We start from the raw sequence: 18,508 nt of genomic DNA on the forward strand, positions 1-18,508 counted from the left end.
CAGGCTGAGGTATGGTCTGTTCACCACAGAGAGCTGTTGGATCCTTTCACTGGGGACAGAACCTTCACCTCCATGGAGCTTTGCAATGTGCTGCGAACCATTTGATCACCAGGAACATCTCAGAGGTGAATGTAGTTCGGCAGAAGCATGTCAACCTGGTAGCCAGCAGAATGACTTGTGAACGAAATGAGGGAAAACAAATGAAAATTGCTACAGAAACGTCAATTTCTGTTATAAACAGGACTGGGGATGTTTCTGTGCCACTTGAGTTGCTAACTGTTCACTCTTACTTCTACACAATTTTTAATTTTGTAAAAACATATTCATGAAATTAATTAAGATTTAATTTTTTATATTTTTAATCACTATGAAACTACAGTTTCAAGTATCATGTCATGAGTAAAATTATTAAAAGCCACAGCAACAAGGACAGTAATGAACAAGTATCCATCTTAATTTCTTGTACACTTATCAGGTATTTTTTGTTGGCCTTTTTTGTTTGTTTGTTTAAGTTTAAATGAAAACACTGCATATCTGACTTTACTCAATACGATGTACAGGTGTAAGTACCTGAGGGCCATATTCTCATATATCCCTAACAATCCCTTGACATTGCCTAGCTATGTGACATTGCCTAGCTATGTGCCTAGCTATGCACTGAACCAAAGGCTGCTGTCACAACAATCTCATGTTTGCACAAGCTTTTCCACCAACATTCATTGACTTCAGGAACTGATTCAAATTTCTCAAGCCAGCATTGCTAGGAACCCCCTTTTAGCATTTGAACATTGTCTCAAACATAAATCAGAAACAAAATATATAAACAGAAATAGCCAATGAGAAGAGCTCCTAAATTCTAGCTTTCATGGTACCTTGTAAGGGCAAATATCACAAGTTTTGTTTTTATTTTTGACTGCATCTGTGGCCTATGAATCACAGCTCTCCTGTAGCCAAAGAGGCCTCATTTGACAGTTATCGCTGCCTGTCACGCTCTATGAAATGCTAAAGGGAAATATAATGCAGTTAATGAAAATGCTCAAGATAGATCACTTGTTGTGTATGAGCATGCACATATACGCCTACACGCAAATCTTCATGTGTGTATAGAAAGCCAGCAGGACTTTCTGTAATCCTCCCACTTATGGGGTAAGCCAGCAGGGTTGACAAATCTGGAGGTGTCAAAACCCTACCTCACCCCTCCACTAGGGAACCAACTCCGAAGCTAACTCCTGAAAACCTCTGCTCAGTTTCTCACCCCCTGGGATGCAAGTCTTCTGGTACCTCCATTTTGACACTAGGGTCACTGCCACCCACCCACTTAGAAAACAGCAAAAGCAAAACATGAATATTTACAGAAAACAACGCTTTCTTCAGTGCATAAAATGGAGTAAAATTGTATGGGTTTGTTAAACAGTGTTACTTAGATGGAAAAGCTAAGTGGACAGAACCAGCAGGCTGTACTGAAGCTAAGCACATTTTTACTATTCTGGGCAATCGGATTTCAGAGAAGCATCTCCAAATGACAGGAAATGTTGCAACCTCCATTCAGACAAAAATGCTGTTAACTAAAGTGAATCAGCAGGGGTCTCTCCTGACTGTTACATGCCCCCAGAATTGTTCTAGCTATAAACCCCTACAGGAAAAACAGACACTGACCCCATGCATGCCAAATACCTCCAGGAGTGATAACAGGACAAGCCTCTGCTGAAATTTCTGCATATTTTCTCTATGCCACCATCCATCACAGTATAAACCACGCTCTTTCAAACAGAGGCATAAAATAGATGCACCTGCACTTCACCCAGATTGCTACTATCTCTGCAGCTATTCCAAGAAAATACATCTGTTTTCAACAAGTAAACATATAAGACTACTGGACGCTACCCAAGGAACACTTTAGGATTGATCCTGTCTTATGTAATTGCAGTTTAAGAACAAAGTTGGCTCAGATAAGCAAGTGATACTGAGACTTCAGGCTCTATCAAATGAGCTATTTAGTTGACATAAGAAAGTGCTATTTTACACATTTTGAGTAAGACATCACTTAAAATACTATATATAGTTCTGGTCGTATGCAAGAACTAGGAATTTAAATGGGAATTAATTCATAGAGGACCTATTGCAGTGATTAGAAAAACTGAATGTCTGCAGTGATATTGAGAGGACGGCTTGTTTTGCTAGCAAAATAAATGCCAAGAGAGACTATCTGACTTCAGAAATATGTTTAGGAATAAATATCAAGGAGGGATAAAAACTGCTTAAGACATATTAAGGATCAAAGGGCTATACTTTAGTCATGAATATTATTCAAACTAGTCCTGCAAGAGGATGTTTTCAGGGTAGCTGGTACAAGAAACCAAAGGTTGATTTGAGCTGGAGCTCAATCAATGTGTTAAATAGACTGAATGACACCACACAAGAATTTCAGAAGATAAATAAAGTGATCTTGGTATTTGAATCTGTGTCTGATGTGGTCTTCTAAGGAGAGAACCAAAAATCAAGCTAGATTGTGTTTTCCTTTCATTATGTTTGCACTCAGAAATCCTGTGCATCAGGACTTGCTTTATTGGCAACCTAAAGAAGCCTGGAAAAGGATCTACTTTCTTTGAAGCATAACTTCAATTCTGGGGGGGGGGGGGGGGGAATCAGAAGAGGAAGAAAGCGTCTTCTTCCTGCGGGGGAAAAGCAAAAAATAATAATAAAAAAATCTATGCAGCTAGGCAGTGAATTTGGGTACTAACACTTTCAATGACAGTAGCATTCTGCAGATGTATATTCCTCTTATGTTCACACTTCAACACATCACCAGGTTTTTGGCCAAAATATTCTTCCTGCAAGTCAGATTTGCATTGACTGTTGCAGAGGAGGATTGTGAAGGGGGGTTGTGTGTTTGGCTTGTTTTTTACCTTCTCTGTTTTCATACCATCCAGAGAATCATTTAGTAAGTTAAAAATTCCAGTTGCACTACAGGGTCATTGACCTATCCTATTCACTTTTTATGTCTTATATACAGAGATAAGCATTGAACTCTATGGATACTTAGTAATGCTTTTTGTTATATGGAAACTATACACTTCATATACATTATACACGTGTATGCATGCATGAGATATTCTGTGGATTTGTCTCAACTGTCCACTGTACAATTGTTTGAAATTACTAGGCAGCTAGTAGTTGGCAATCATATAATCCCTCCCACTGCTACGTTCTTACTCATGCAACAGTCTGCTTGAGAGTACACAACAGCCATTATGGAGCGTGCCTTCATTCTTATATTGCTCACTATTGCCAGGTGTCCAAAGTCTCATAGGGAAATCACGCAGCAGGTAAATGCAACCAGCATTGCATTTCAATGGTTTTCAAAGTTTCAGAATCACAGAAACCTTCAATTAGTCAGCTGCCTCCTGATTTCTCATGGCAGAAAATACAGCCTTTGTCCCTTGATCTGCCCATCTGATTTGTTTGTGGCTGAGCTTCTTTCTCTCAATGCCAAATTGCTATGTGGAAAACAAATTTGAAATCCTGTAAATTTACAGTCAGGTAATTGGCAGCAGAGGTGCACAATCAACTGCAGTAAATTAACCGTTTAAGCCATAAATCACATTTATGATTTGCACTGTAAATGTAATTGTTAAAAATGTTCATCTTAACAGTAAATAGCAGTTCAAAGAAATCAATTTAATAATGATGGATTGTTTCCAGCTATAAATAATGTTAGAAGAGTTGATTGTAGTAGAAAACTCCAATTCAAATCCTACAGATGCATATCTCAGTATAGTCTTAAAACCACAAATGAACTATTTATTTTTACTGTTGTAACAGCAACACTTGTGAGTCATTTTGTATGAGTATATATGTCAAAGGAACTTATTCTAAATGGCATAATTAACTGGTTTGATTCCTGGCGCTTTAGAAAGCAACTTGAGATGTCGTCTGAACAGCTGCTTTTCTGAAAGGCCTAAGTAGAAAGGACATAAATTAAGTATGAAGTCAGTTTATTAAAATATTTTTATAAATATGAACGATGGTGAAGAGTTTGCGTGGCTCTATGCTTCTCAAACCAGTTGAGAACTGCTTAGGAGATAATTAACTGGAACAATAATTCGCTATCAAACATGAGCTTCCAAAATCTGTTTTTCTTGCTTCAACTGTTTTACCACTATTGACATGTAGATTCTAAGAAAAACTGCACATGGGGTGATCAGTTCTTGTACCAAAGAAACAGATGGCTATATATTTGCTACAATCTTTTACCTTGCTTATCTTCATCTACCAATACTAATAGAATTGTTAAACAAGTTTGAGGGTGGGTGCCCAATACCTGCAAGAAAAAAAAAAGTGTATTTGTTTGTTTGTTTGTTTGTTTTGACACTATGCTATCATGGCTGATTTGAGTACTAATCCATAAAACATCCAAACAAGTTTGGCTCAAGAGGAGTATTAGAAATGGTAATGGAATAGAACAAGGACTTGATTTAATCCTCATCTGTTTTCTACTTTTGGCTAAGTGGAGACAGGTTTGGTTTCCCAGTTTCCAGATTGTGGCCAAAGCCCTCACAATCCTAAAAGAACAAATCAAAGGACTCCCAAGTAATCAGCTAAAATGACATCTCTGATTTTGATGTAGCCAAAGCTGCTCCACTGTTTAAATGCTCTAACTGAATACACACCACCATACTGCTCTCTGGGTCTGTGATGAGTGGTGCTGTACACAAACTCAAAATAAGGGCCTTGAAGATGTTCACAAAAAGAAAAAATATGAAAAATTCTAGCATATCGTTAAGCTCCAAGTGTACAGATAGGGATATTAGAAGTTATTGCTTTCAAGTAAGCAGTCTTACATGACTTTCATCAAAAAAAAATTTGCCTTTACTGAAAATAATGAAGGAGGACACCCTTCAAATCTGTTGATTTTGAGCAATTTTACACTAGTGACTTCAATGAAGTTTGAGTGGATTTTCTTTAGGATACCTACCACTAGGAACCATGCCAATAAAATGAATTCTAGCAGAATGAGTGACATCTGAATCAAGTTCACAATTACTATCCCTAGAAAAATGCAAATGTTAAGACTGTTCTATTTAAAGAGAAAAAAGAAATCTAAGATCTCAACTAAAAACTGAAACACTGTTTTCAGAAGACCCCAGACACAACACAACTGGAAATAAGTTGTACTGTAGCTATTATTCCACCATTTTGCATCCCTTATATCATTGTTGTCTTTCTCTTATTGATGATATAACTGCGAGAAGAACATTTGGAAATGTCAGGCATGCCTTTCAGTATGTCTGTACATACATGCAAGCTATTGCATGTCTAGAGAAGTCTAAATTCATCATCGCAGCTGTTAGCATTGTACATGTATTTGGCTCAGGTAGCTTAAGGGGAGAAATTAGATTCTGTGGCTTTCAACGGTACTTGAAAGACCCGAGTCCAAGGAGTGAAAAGCAGGAGAGGTTGTTTCAAATTCACTGAACAGAGTTTTTAACTTGAACAGTAAAGGAAAGCAATGAGAGACATATTTTTTAAGTGTCTAATAGTCCAGGCAGGTATGCAACAGCCCCACACAAAAGCATCAAAGTGAAACAGGTACTCTGACAGAGCCACATACACCAGACAAATGAGGCGGAAGTGTTTGGGTCTCACTATGCACTCTCCCAGAATTAAGTGAGTTTTTGTCCGCCCTCTCCAAACAACATTAAAAGGGACAGATCAATCCAGGGACTTCATTTTACTAGCACCAGGTTAGAGAACCAATCAAGGATATAAAAGTCCAGTAGCATTCTGTTGGTCTACATATCCAAACTTACTTTTTCTGTCTCCAAAACTGACCACCCTAAAGCTCTACACCACAGTGAGCAGAAAATAATCTTCCACCCTCATAGTGAGGCTGTTTTAGTAAAAAGCCCTAACTATTCAAGCTACTACATGTGGAAATACAGCTAATCAGCAACCATTACTCAAGACAGAGAGAGATGGTAAACCAAGATTTGCCTGCTGCCGTAGAGCTAGTGGTGATTTTTCGTTTGACCTCCCTTCCTCAGAAAGTATTGGCAGCTGGCTATGGGTAGCTATTATCAGGGAAAACATGCTACATGGATAAACGTAAATTAACAAATGGGCAGGAAGTGTTTGGGGTTTGGCTGTTTATTACTGAAGAGAAAAAGGATTTCACTTATTTATTTTGGTTTTTAATGTGCAATAATATCTTAAGTAGTGTCCCCAAAAATACACTTGCAGAAGTACACATTTTGCACTAAAATCCAGGAAGGTGCTTTTTTCTAAAGCTTTAAGAAATGCATGAATATTCAGAGAGCATGCACATCTTGATGCCATCTTTCACGTATTCAAGTCTGACACATTCCTGAAAGGAAGGCAGTGGATTCAGAGTATCACAGATTTGGCTACCATTTCCTGGCTTTGCTCTGTCTTCCTGCCTATTTTTTGACTGAGTCAGCCAACTGGATAATGCTAATGGCAAATGAAGTACACAGAGAAATAAAGAGTTCCAGACATTAATTGAATTTTAGAAAGTAATTCAGTAGCAGTTAAAATAATGGTTATACAACATATAAACTACAGTTTGAAGAAAACAAGGCTATCATGGGATTCCCACTAGAAACTTCACAATGGGACAACACGAGCGTTTCCTCCCTTTTTCAAAAAGGCAGAGCAAGTATGTCAAGGCCCTTGGTGAGGACATTACACCTGCCCCATCTCCTCCAGCGTGCCAGGGAGGAGCTGGCACCAGAGGCAGCCTGCCACCTTGGGAAGTCACCCCTCAGCTAGTCCGCTCCACAGCCACTCACACAGCCTACACTGCTATGCACCCAAAATGGATTCCTGTTAGACTACAGCACCCAAACAGCCAAAATTACTGTGAAGTTCAACCCCTTGTAAGGGAACATCTACAACACTGTTTAGCAATTCTTTTGTGATACAGCTACATCTTGATAGTGAAATCTTCACTTCCTATTGAATTGGCCCAGAGTAGTTTCAAGAGAATATCCTCACCCCAAAAAAAGGTTTTTTTGTTTGTTTGTCTTGTTTTGTTTTTGTTTTTTGTTTGTTTGTTTGTTTGTTTTAAAACAAAGTAGCACAGTTTTATCCCCTGGAGCAACAGTTCAGACTATTTATTTGCCCACAGTATTTCGTCTTCCAGAAATCAAAGTCACAGCATCCAAGCGTACTCCTTTCCCAGAGGGCATTTTTTAAGCTGATGTTTTATATAATACTGAACTCTTCTCATTCCATAAGGATATTCAAAGTGCTAGGTCTGATCTATAATGCTTAGGTATATTTTAGCACAGACTTCATTTTAATATTCTTCAGGGTCCCCTTTATTACAGTAATCCTAATTACTGTCAGTTTGAGGCATAGGAGGTTGACTAAAGAAGCGACACCTTTTGGCAAGAGTGTTGTGCACTGTAAATATGAAATTATATCTTCATTTATCTCATGTTTTCTTTGGTTTATAACATCCCCTCAGTTAAAAATGGAATGCTTTATCCTCTAGCAAAAAATTACAACTTCACTAATAACATTTTTTATTATTATTTTGTTGCATAAAATGAAAATACAAATAAAAACAGGATTCTAGAATAAGATCTGTATTTTCAGAAACACAGTTGATATAAACCAGCAGGTGAGTAAAGTCTGGGAGGACAATATAGTGCCTTCATCACCTCCACATCAGCAAGGAGCAAACTGAATTTTTGGATTATAGTATGATTGCTATTAATTTATTTTTATTATTATTATTATTACACTTATGCAAAGCATAGGTGAACAGGTTTCAGAAATACATCAACTTACTATTGGACTGTCTTCAGCTTATTTTTACATAAAGACATGAGTAAGCATGACAAAAAGGACTTGACTTACCACACAATTTTGATGAATCAGTTGGCCACTGTATATACCTAGCTACCCCAAAGGCAGCCTGAGGGTCTCAGTTTAAAAGCCCAGACATTTGTTACCGTCTTAGTTTTTTGGTGAATGCTTGTAAAACACACCCTGTAACGACAACAGGATGACTAACCTGAGTGTCTGCTTGTTAGAATTGCACTACAGGCCTGATCAAAAATCCTTTAAAGTTCAAGCAAAAATACTGTTTGTAACATTATGTGTTTTGTTGTTGTTGTTGTTGTTGTTGTTTTAAGAGAATTTCCTGATTCCATCTGCTAAAAATGCTTATTAACCACAGACTTTTAGAAAGACTTTCACAGAGATTAAAAAAAAAAAATAAAAAATTGACAGATACTGTCTGTAGATGGACAGAATTTTTTCTTACCTACAGAAAAAACTTTCAATTTCTCTCTAGTTCTCTGGTCTGTAGCAAGAGAGTGCAAGTATTTATCTGAGTAACGGGAAAGAATTACACATGTAGATGGATTTATGAAACATGAGTCCTGGCAGGCTTGTGAAATTAAAAGAGCCTAATGCATGGGGAGTGAGATACCTTACAATAAGGGAGATGTCAAGCTGTGGAAAAACTATTCCAGAAAGTAGCTATGAGTTAAGTACAGAGTTCACTTCCCTTATCACTTGATCCTCTCCTTAGAATTAAGAACTGAACTTACCATTTTGAAACATGTAGAGTAGCAGCCATAAAAATCCACCACAAGAACATTCATATTAGGAGATTTTTCTGCCTTTACGCAAGTTTAAGGGATTGTCAGAGGTCAGAGAGAATTGAACATCCCTGCTGAGTCACTTCTATGAAAGTCTTGCTGTGGAACGGTGTAGGTGTACTTACTCTCTGTGGCTATTGAGACAGGACAAAAAAGAGGAATGGGCAGAAGAAAAAAAAAAAAAAAAAGAAAAAAAAAAAAGACTTGCTCAATATTGACTCCTGTTAGGCCTCAATAACAGGGACCAAGATCAACTTTTCAACCTAGAAACGTGTTTTTTCTGCTTTTATGAGAAACAAACCATATTCACAGATCTTTCCAGTAATATCCATAAGATTAATTACAGCATTTAGGATGAAGCAGATATGACAGGTTCCTCACCGTTCAGTTAACCTTGTCCTACTGAAAACAGGATTTTTTTCTGTGCATTAAACTGGGAATTTAGACACTTGCGGATCTCCATATACTCTTTAATGAAAAATAGAACTAGCTCTTGGAAGCCACAGAATGACACATACACCACCCCCCTCCCCGGCTATTACTGCCTGGTCTCGGTAGGTGAGGGCTGCCTTCCCCAGGAAGCAGCCAATACACTGTTATTTCCTGGCAGGGGGCAGACTAATGACTCAGAGTAGGAGCATAGCTCGCATTTAAATGCGAAATTGGACTGAATTCCTTCCAGCGTACTGGAAATGCAGTGTTTTTGTTTAGGAGATTAACAGAAGTTACTCTAAACCAGCTTTTACATTCTACGACTTACTGCAAGCAAAATTATCTCACATTTGGAATACATTAAGCAAAGACCTATCAGTGTAACATCGACACCCTGGTGTAAAGCCCTATTTTGATTAACTGATTTTATTTTAAAAATACCCTCTTACCTCCCTGCAGTGCATTTGTATCAGGCTCAGTATTGGAAGCAAAAGGACTATTCAATTAAATTCAGATACGATTCCTTACTGCAGTCTCCTAGATTCTAAAGGCAGCTGCCCCCTGGTCTTCCCCTTAATACAAAGGTTTATATGTCACCATTGAAACTACACACATGGTGACATACCACTCCCTTTGGATATTTAGAAAGCAAGAGTAAATGAGTAATTGGTTTCCTGAACACAGATGAACTGAAGCATAGAGGTACTATTCCTTTGAGTTATCTAATCCTCAGCTCCCTACCACAGAGGGTACACAATTACCTATCACTTGCTTGTGCATTTTCTGCTGTGATTTTTACTTTCAGTATTTATTGGTCATAAAGCTTTGGACCATATAGCTCACTTTTCTCTTTTAAACAGAGTTCACAATGAACCATAATCACAGCTATACATGGGATTTACTGCAGACAGTTTACCTGTGTAGAGCTGCAAGAATATTCATGCAACGTTTTTCTGCAGATATCCTATCAAAAATCACTTCTGTAAGTGCTAATTAAAAGCCTAATTAGTACTAAGTCAGGTAAAGAAATAAATACTTTTCCATATTATATTATTACTGCTTACAACAACAAAGATTTCAGAGCCTTATAAAATAAAAACAGAAAGGTTTAATTCCCCATAGGGTAAAAACAGATTTCTTTTTTCCACTGGTCAAGGTTAATGGCCACTGAAGGCTGGTAGATGAAGATGCACAGGGACTTTCCCCAAAACCAAAGCAAAGCTGGTAGCAAAGATCTTAATGCATCTGAATCAAGTCACCATGGAGGAGGGACTTGCATCAGCTAAGAGTAAAGCAGGATGAGTGGAGAATTCTGCTAGTGGGATATACAGCATTATTAACAATATTTAAAACACTACTAGGCTCTACAAATGGCTATTTCCAGGCAGCAGAAATCATAATTGCCTGTAATAGCAAACAGCACTTTTATGTATTTTTTAAAAATATCATAATAATGCCATGTAATGCCTAGAAGAACCCTTTAAGACAATTAATCTGTAGAAAGCTGCATTTTCAATAAAGCTAAGAACCAGCATCCCTTCATTCAGGATGAAATCAGCCCATGAGTGAACTCTGACGTTGTGTTGCTTCTAAGTGGTTGCTGGAGCATGCCGTTTCTCTACTCTCAGTGTAGAGGTCTGGGGCTCGAGTTCACTCTGAGGTTACAGGTTTTTTCAGCCTGGCTGGAGATGGGTAATTACACAGGCTGCAAGCACATGCCTGCTATGACAATGGGTCACATTTCATTTTTCTTCTGCTGCCCTGCACACCCATTGTATGGGTAGAACTCAGAATTCATGCTGTATGGATGCAAACACACAGGACAGGACTTTATTATTATTATTATTATTATTATATTTTTACTATACTTCCAACAAAGGAAAATGACAAACCACTAAGGTGATTCACCTGGTCCCTGCTCTGAGTGATCCCACAACAGTAACACAATCTGTAACCAGTTCATCAAATATTTAAACCCGGATCTGTAATTAAGTAACTGCTGCCTGGAGAGGCTGTAGGTTTAAAAAAAAAAGCCAGACCCAAGATCCACGCTAAAGATGAAGTGCTTCTAGTAATTCTACCTTTGAGCAAGCTTTTAAAATTAAAATTAAATGAATTTACAACATGTCATTATTCCTAGACCTTATGGAGTGTATACTTTACTGCCTACAGAGACAGCTTCAATCATACTCGAGCATTAAGTTGAATTAGTGTCCCAGAGTGCCTACTCCCCTCCTCCTTTTAGCAGGTCTCTGTTTAGGCACAAGGTCACAAATGGGGATGAGCTGTATGCTGCCTGCAAGTCCCTCATCTGCCTATTAAGGGTGGATCTTGAGTTTTATGACTGCAAGGCGTATGTCAGCCAAACCATCATTAATTTAATTTATTAGGGGGAACAGTGAATGATATGATTGAAATAATGTATAGTCAAGCTACTCTGACAATGCCCTATCTGCTTATTACAGGAAAACCTGTTCTAGTCAGTACCTCTGTACTGGAAGCCAATCTTTCCCTCTGGGATCACTTAAGAAATAGGAAGGGGTGGGGGGATGGGGTTGGGGGGGGCTGGAAGCACAACCAGATCATATCTTTCCTGTGATCAAAACTTGCTGTTCTCTTTTCCTAGCAAATCTCTGTCTGCCTTATATTCCAAGGCATCAACCCTCAACCCTTCCTTTTCTTTTTCTCTGTGCATCCTTGGGGGAATTTCCTACTTATCCAGGCCTTAGGAATTGATTTCATTTGCTTGTTAGAGATCTGGAAGGAAGTTTTGAACTTGAAATAGAAATAATATGAACCTAATGCAAGACTTGGAAATAGAGTGTCCCCTTTCCTACACTGGGGACCACAGTATTGCAACAGCTGCTTTTCTATCTGGATCAAACATCCCATTGTAAGAATTGCTACCAATACTCAATTTCTCTAAAAGACAATTTAAAAGACTATTTCTGGAGCTCTTTATGACAGTTCATCAAGCTGAGAACACACTTCTTGTAGTATCCTTACCTTGCTCTTTTTTTTAAAAAATGTGTTTTTAACATAATTTAATTTAATCAGGGAATCAACAGTTCAGCCTACACATTAGAAATTAAATTTATAAGTAACCAATGTAGTAGTTATACATTTACATTGTAAGGGAATCAGGAGAATAGACCCCTTCCAAACAACGTACATTAACACAGCAGCTATTTAACATTCACCACGTTTCCACCTGTCTTCATCACTGTTTCCCTTTAACTCTTGCTTGGAATGCAGTTATTTTTGGCACTGGATTTGTAAAGACACAAAGCTAACTGAAATATGTTTGATAGAGATATTTATTCAACACTTAGTCGGAAGTATCAAAGTGCTAAACAGCAATAGAGATGAACCACTACCACTGTCACTTGCAAATATGCAAGATTTCATCACTTAGCTATAAAATGCTTCAAGCTTTTTTTCAGATGTTATACTGAGCTAATAGTTCAGTATTTTATACAACTTCTTTAGAGAGCTCTGGAATGAGATTTACTTTACTTAGCTCATAATCACTTTCTGATCTAGGTCCTGCTCTGGCATCTACAGTCCTTTATCATCAAGTTGCAATTAGCCCCGAAAATTGAGAATTGTTATTATTATTATTTATTTTTTTTCAACTGAATGATCATCTCAGTGCACAGATACCACCTATACACTCACTTCGATGGTTCTACAGAGCACTAGTTTCATTACCTCAGACAGTTGCTGAATTAAAATTGTTAGTCATTTCAGAAAACCTCAAAGCTTTACTGGTATGTCTGACTTACGAAGTAGAATATGGCTGTAACTACACAAGGATTGGCTTATTTAACATCCTGTATGCAACATCTCAATAATTTGAGGTAAATTTCCACCAGTGGTAAAGAACAAGTGGTTAACAACTCTGGTTTTTGAAACACTACTTCACCTAAGCGGCTAGAGCAAAGGACTGATGAAAATTAAACATCAAGAAGTCTTCAGCTTGCACAGACCTTTAGAAGTCCTCTAATATACTGTTTGCAAGTGCATGGATAACACATGGAGGATGTTTTGCATTTTGTCTAGATGTTTTGTTCCAGTCGACCTTTAAGTGTCTTTTATATTACTTAGACTAATATTAATCACATGAACAGTAATAAATTCCCCTGTGGGAAGAACTAAAAACCAACATTCCTCACTGTAACTTACATGAAAATACATATGCCTTGCATTTGTTGTTGTTGTTTGTTTTGTTTTTGTTTTTGCTTTTGTTTTTTTGTTTTTTTGTTTTTTTACTAGAAAAAAAAACTGTGGCTGCATCAGCTTTAGGAATTGTCCATTTCTATCAATTAGGCAACACATGTTAGCAAACAATTCCAGTACCATGTTGAAACTTGAAGATAAAACTAAAAAAAAAATGATAGTTTTTATAAAATGCCAGCAGCTTATATGTTCAAGTTCTTATGTCCATCCCAGCATCAGCAGAACTACAGCACAGCTAGTACAGCTGGAACAGATACCCTTAACATTTCAACACTGCACAGATCCCAAGGTATGAATTCTACTAATGTGTGCAGGAGTTAAAAAACACAATGCACATTCAAACTATATTCAGACATTAGCAAATCAAATTAGATCCCTTCTATCATCCACTTATTTTGATAAAACACTCAAAGCCCGCATCTCATGTTGATAAAGGAAAAAAAAAAAAAAAAAAAAAAAGCAACAACAAAAAAAAAACCACTATACAGTACATAAACCAGCAATCTGGTATTGCTATAGTTCATTAATGATTTCTCACTGACCGAGTAAATTTTTCCTCACTGAGAATAATTTGACACCTTCGTTTCTAAACACTGATTCTACTTCTATGAATTGCTAAAATAGTATTACTTACATTCCTGAAACAAGCCTAGGTGCACTGAAGATTTGTAGTTAAACACAGAATAGACGTCTTTTTATTGATGAGAAGACCTCGGTGTCATTTCTATCCATTTGTCATTAAAAATTATTCTCACCCTTAATCTTGAGCTTTTATTCTTAGGAATAAATTGCAAGAGCATAAATGTTGTAATAATAATTTATTTTTTTGCACTACACTCTGCTTTTCAAATCTAAGAAGTCTTACTGTAAGATAAAACATGGGAGGTAAAAGTTAAAAAAATGAATTAAAAAAAAAAAAAGAAACACTTTTTCTGCAGTTATTAGTCTAAGACCATCACTGAAAGGCTTGATCTCATCTCCCACAGAAAACAACTGCTATGCTTACCCTCCTGTTAGAATGCCTCTCAAGGGCTGGGGAGCCAGGATGTCAGTCAGGGTCTGCCATGGGGTTACACCAGCCAGGCTGCAGTGACTTAAGCTCTCCTGGGCTCCATTTTGAAGCAGCAAGAGTATTATTATTGGAAACTGAGTGCATATGGTCGTGGCTTTCACTTAAGGGGTTCAATGTGATTCAATGTGACAACCTGGTTAACTAAGTTCTAATGCCAAGATTTCATGCTTGTGTTACAATTATTCAGTACTAATTGGATTAAGGATATATAGGAAAACAAATACATCACTAATAATGCAAAACACATAACTAAAACTAGAACAGTGGAAACCTACTTGCACAAGCAGCTGTCTTTCTGTTAGGCACCTATTCCAAAATCTTGTGTTAACTGAGAAAAAAATCTCAGAGGAAGCATTTTATACTCTGCCCCTTATTGTTCTTGTTGCTCATTTCTTTTTTTGAAAGAAATTTTTTGAGTGCCAGGACTTGGTGTACACCATGAGAGAGTCTCACATGATTTAGTGGTAGAAAGAGTGAAGCATGCTCAAAGCAAGGGCCTGTGAAATAGCACGGTAGTCTCTGTGCTATTTTAAGCAATGGAACCAAGGTAGTGTGCTATATCCAAGTTGTACAACACTGGCAAATAGCTAAGGACATACTATTTGTTATGTAGCTGTTTCCTGCTCACTAAGGGCTCATTCTGGACTGTTAGGTGTCAAAAAATCCCGTGTTGCTGTAAATACAGTTCCCAGAATAAGACTTCTGTGTTATACTTGATTCCCAAAGAACTAGAGCACTGTGAGCAAAGCACTCTACTCCTCTCTGCTGCACTCTCAAGTTATTAAAGCTGATAATTAACAAGCAACCCCCAGAAGTTAGTGGGGAAGTATAACCAGCCCCAATTCATTTGTCAGGTGTGACTGACGTGTGCTAGTGACCAGCATTGGCAGCAGCAGTGTCAGAGAAGGCTGGCTGCTATGCTCTGTGGAAACTGCCATGTGGATAAAAGGAATTTTCTTTCCATGTTTCATGTCTCAGTCAAATTCAGTTTGAAGGAAAACACTAATATTTCAGTGTTAATGTCTTGCCTACTCTGAAATGTTGCCCTGGCTTAAGCTGTCTCAATACTTTAAATAGGCAGGCACTGGGGCATTAAACAAGCTTCAAGACGGGGAACCAATACAGAGCATGAGAGGCAGCAGCATTACCTGTATGCAATCAAACATCAGACTGGTATGTATCCATGGGCAGACCAAGGCCCAGTGTAGACACAAACTGAGGAATTTCTGCCGATTCCTCCGTGCCCCCCTTGACACAGATTTTTGTCCAAGTTACACTTTCATGTCCAGCAATACCTTGAGTTGTGATCTTCTGCTTCATTATACATATTAGCAAATGATTAAAAAGCATAAACAAAGTCTTTAAAGGAAGCCACAGCAAATCTACTAGGCTATGGCATACAAATTATATCAACTGAACTGGGGAGGGGAGAATCAGCTTTGTTGGCAAATTGTCTTCGGCATTTATTTTGAGAATTAATATAAGTCCTTCAAACTGAAGACTGCTGCATTATCACAGGTTCCTTATAATGTATGCATTATGTATCCCTCTCAGCTTTACTTCCTAGTATTATCAGCCTAAAAAGCAAACACGTTTTTTAAAACCACTTTTTTTTATGGTGTGCCATGACAGCTGATTAATAACTACAGCTTCAGGAGCTGAAAGCTTAGTAACCAAAGCTAGAAAATTCAATCTCTTCCTTATACAGAGAGGGAAAAACTGAACAAAACTATTTAAAAAAAAAAAAAAGATTTTTTCCTTCCCATCATTACAAGATTGCTTGCGTATTTTAATTCTTCTATGGTTAATCTTTCCAAAAATTATTTTTGAATACAAAGACACTGTATAAGGTGACTATGATTCTCCAGCTGGTAGTGGCAGAAGGTGTTATTATACTCTTCAAGAGAACAATGAAAAAAAATATAATTCAAAAGTAAACAAGTGTGATGATTTTCAAAAGGTACACGGAGTATTGGAAATCAATAAGAGGACAACTTTAACACTTATTTTGCACTGCTGAAAACCTTTCTGAAACAGTTTAATGCAAGGAAAGCATGTTTTGGAAAGAATTTTCTTCAGTAAATTTATTTGGAAAGAAATTTCTTCAGTAAACAAAGAAAACTGTATAGAAACCATTTGAAAGACAACAGCTCTATCCCAGATTTCATGAGAAAATAATGGCTATTGCTAACAGAAGAGTCAGAGATCTGAGTTAAGTTTCTATTTGGGTTAAGTTACTATTTTTCTCAACTTCATAGAATCATAGAATCACAGAATCACAGAATTTCTAGGTTGGAAGATGTGGAGGAATCGTTAAGTGAGGTAGGACATGTGGATGTTGAGCAGTTGGGAGACAATGGGCTGGTGAAGCACCGTACTCAACTCACATGAGCCTGGGCACGTATGTAGCTGGCTGAGAGCCAATCAGGCTCAAAGACACAATGCCCTTGGGCGATCGGGAAAGTCCCTAAGGCGGGACAGGTAGCCAAAAGAAGGAGGACCAGACTGAAAAGCCCGGGAAGTGTTAACCAATCCTGAGCTTAGTTTCTGCAACGTGTATGAGTTGATTATGTTCAAACTAGATAAAAGGCGACTGAGCTATCCATTAAAGTTGAAGTTCACTGTTCACTCATATTGAGCGTCTGTGTCTTCCTTCCGTCGGCAACAGGAAGAGACCTCAAGATCATCGAGTCCAACCTCTAACCTAACACTAACAGTCCCCACTAAACCATATCCCTAAGCTCTACATCTAAAAGTCTTTTAAAGACTTCCAGGGATGGTGACTCCACCACCTCCCTGGGCAGCCTGTTCCAGTGCCTAACAACCCTTTCAGTAAAGAAGTTCTTCCTAACATCTAACCTAAAACTCCCTTGGTGCAACTTTAGCCCATTCCCCCTCATCCTGTCACCAGGCATATGGGAGAACAGGCCAACCCCCACCTCAATACAGCCTCCTTTAAGGTATCTGTAGAGAGCGATAAGGTCACCCCTGAGCCTCCTCTTCTCCAGGCTGAACAAGCCCAGCTCCTTCAGCCGCTCCTCGTAGGACTTGTTCTCCAGGCCCCTCACCAGCTTCGTCGCCCTTCTCTGGACTCGCTCGAGCACCTCGATGTCCTTCTTGTAGCAAGGGGCCCAAAACTGAACACAGTACTCGAGGTGCGGCCTCACCAGAGCCGAGTACAGGGGAACGATCACCTCCCTAGCCCTGCTGGTCACACTGTTTCTGATACAAGCCAGGATGCTGTTGGCCTTCTTGGCCACCTGAGCACACTGCTGGCTCATATTCAGCCGACTGTCCACCATCACTCCCAGGTCCTTCTCTGCCTGGCAGCATTCCAATCACTCATCTCCCAGCCTGTAGCTCTGCTTGGGGTTGTTGCGCCCCAGGTGCAGGACCCGGCACTTGGCCTTGTTGAACTTCATACAGTTGACCTCAGCCCATCGGTCTAAGCTATCCAGATCCTCCTGCAGAGCCTTCCTACCCTCGAGCAGATCGACACACGCGCATAGCTTGGTGTCATCTGCAAACTTACCGAGGGTGCACTCAATGCCCTCGTCCAGATCATTGATGAAGATCTTTTCATCATCTTTTTTTTTTTCTTTTTGGTTCCTGTATATCCTTTTTCTTTTTTTTTTTTTTTTTTTCCAGCTTTGTACCATTTGTTAGGTGTAGTCTTTTTGCTTTGCAAATCATTTCCAAGTGCTTCATTACCTATTAAAATTTTTGATTATTTGCTGATCATTTTTGACTCATACGTCCATAAAAACAAAATTCCCATCATAACTCTTGTGACTTGTGTACACTGCATGTATCCCTGAGAAACACACCAGATCTATTCATGGACATCTAACGAAAACTAACAAAATAAACCAAAATGAAACATCACTGGCAGGGTGTCTTGCACAACAATTGCAAGGAAGCAATGCAGCAGATAATGATTAGGACTAGAACATAAGGCATTCAGAATGTTTTTCTAGTTTTTCACAACCAACTGCAATAATATAGGCTTATTCTGTGGATTCTGCACACACACATACGTGTACAAAGAAGTGCCTTTCCTTAATAGGGCAAGAAAAATAAGAGTCAGATACATTGGCTTTGTGGCTAGATTCAAGTTACATGCTTCTGTCAA

The 18,508-nt window shown here is 38.4% G+C and overlaps 1 long non-coding RNA gene across 3 annotated transcripts in view; it reads right to left on the reverse strand.

Moving 5' to 3' along the window:
• Positions 1-18,508, reverse strand: part of LOC101793336 (uncharacterized) — a 542,658-nt gene that overhangs the window by 472,263 nt on the left and 51,887 nt on the right. Inside the window, exons 1-2 of one of the 3 annotated variants that reach the window (XR_005266772.2) lie at positions 8,583-8,812; positions 7,885-8,016 (exon numbers count right to left, since the gene is read on the reverse strand). The exons of the other annotated variants lie outside the window; for them this stretch is intronic. This is a non-coding gene — a long non-coding RNA (uncharacterized lncRNA). Of the gene's footprint in view, positions 1-7,884; positions 8,017-8,582; positions 8,813-18,508 lie in introns of those variants that run through there. 3 annotated transcript variants of the gene reach the window in all.

This window comes from Anas platyrhynchos, chromosome 6 (assembly GCF_047663525.1).
Source record: "Anas platyrhynchos isolate ZD024472 breed Pekin duck chromosome 6, IASCAAS_PekinDuck_T2T, whole genome shotgun sequence".
NCBI classification, from domain to species: domain Eukaryota; kingdom Metazoa; phylum Chordata; class Aves; order Anseriformes; family Anatidae; genus Anas; species Anas platyrhynchos.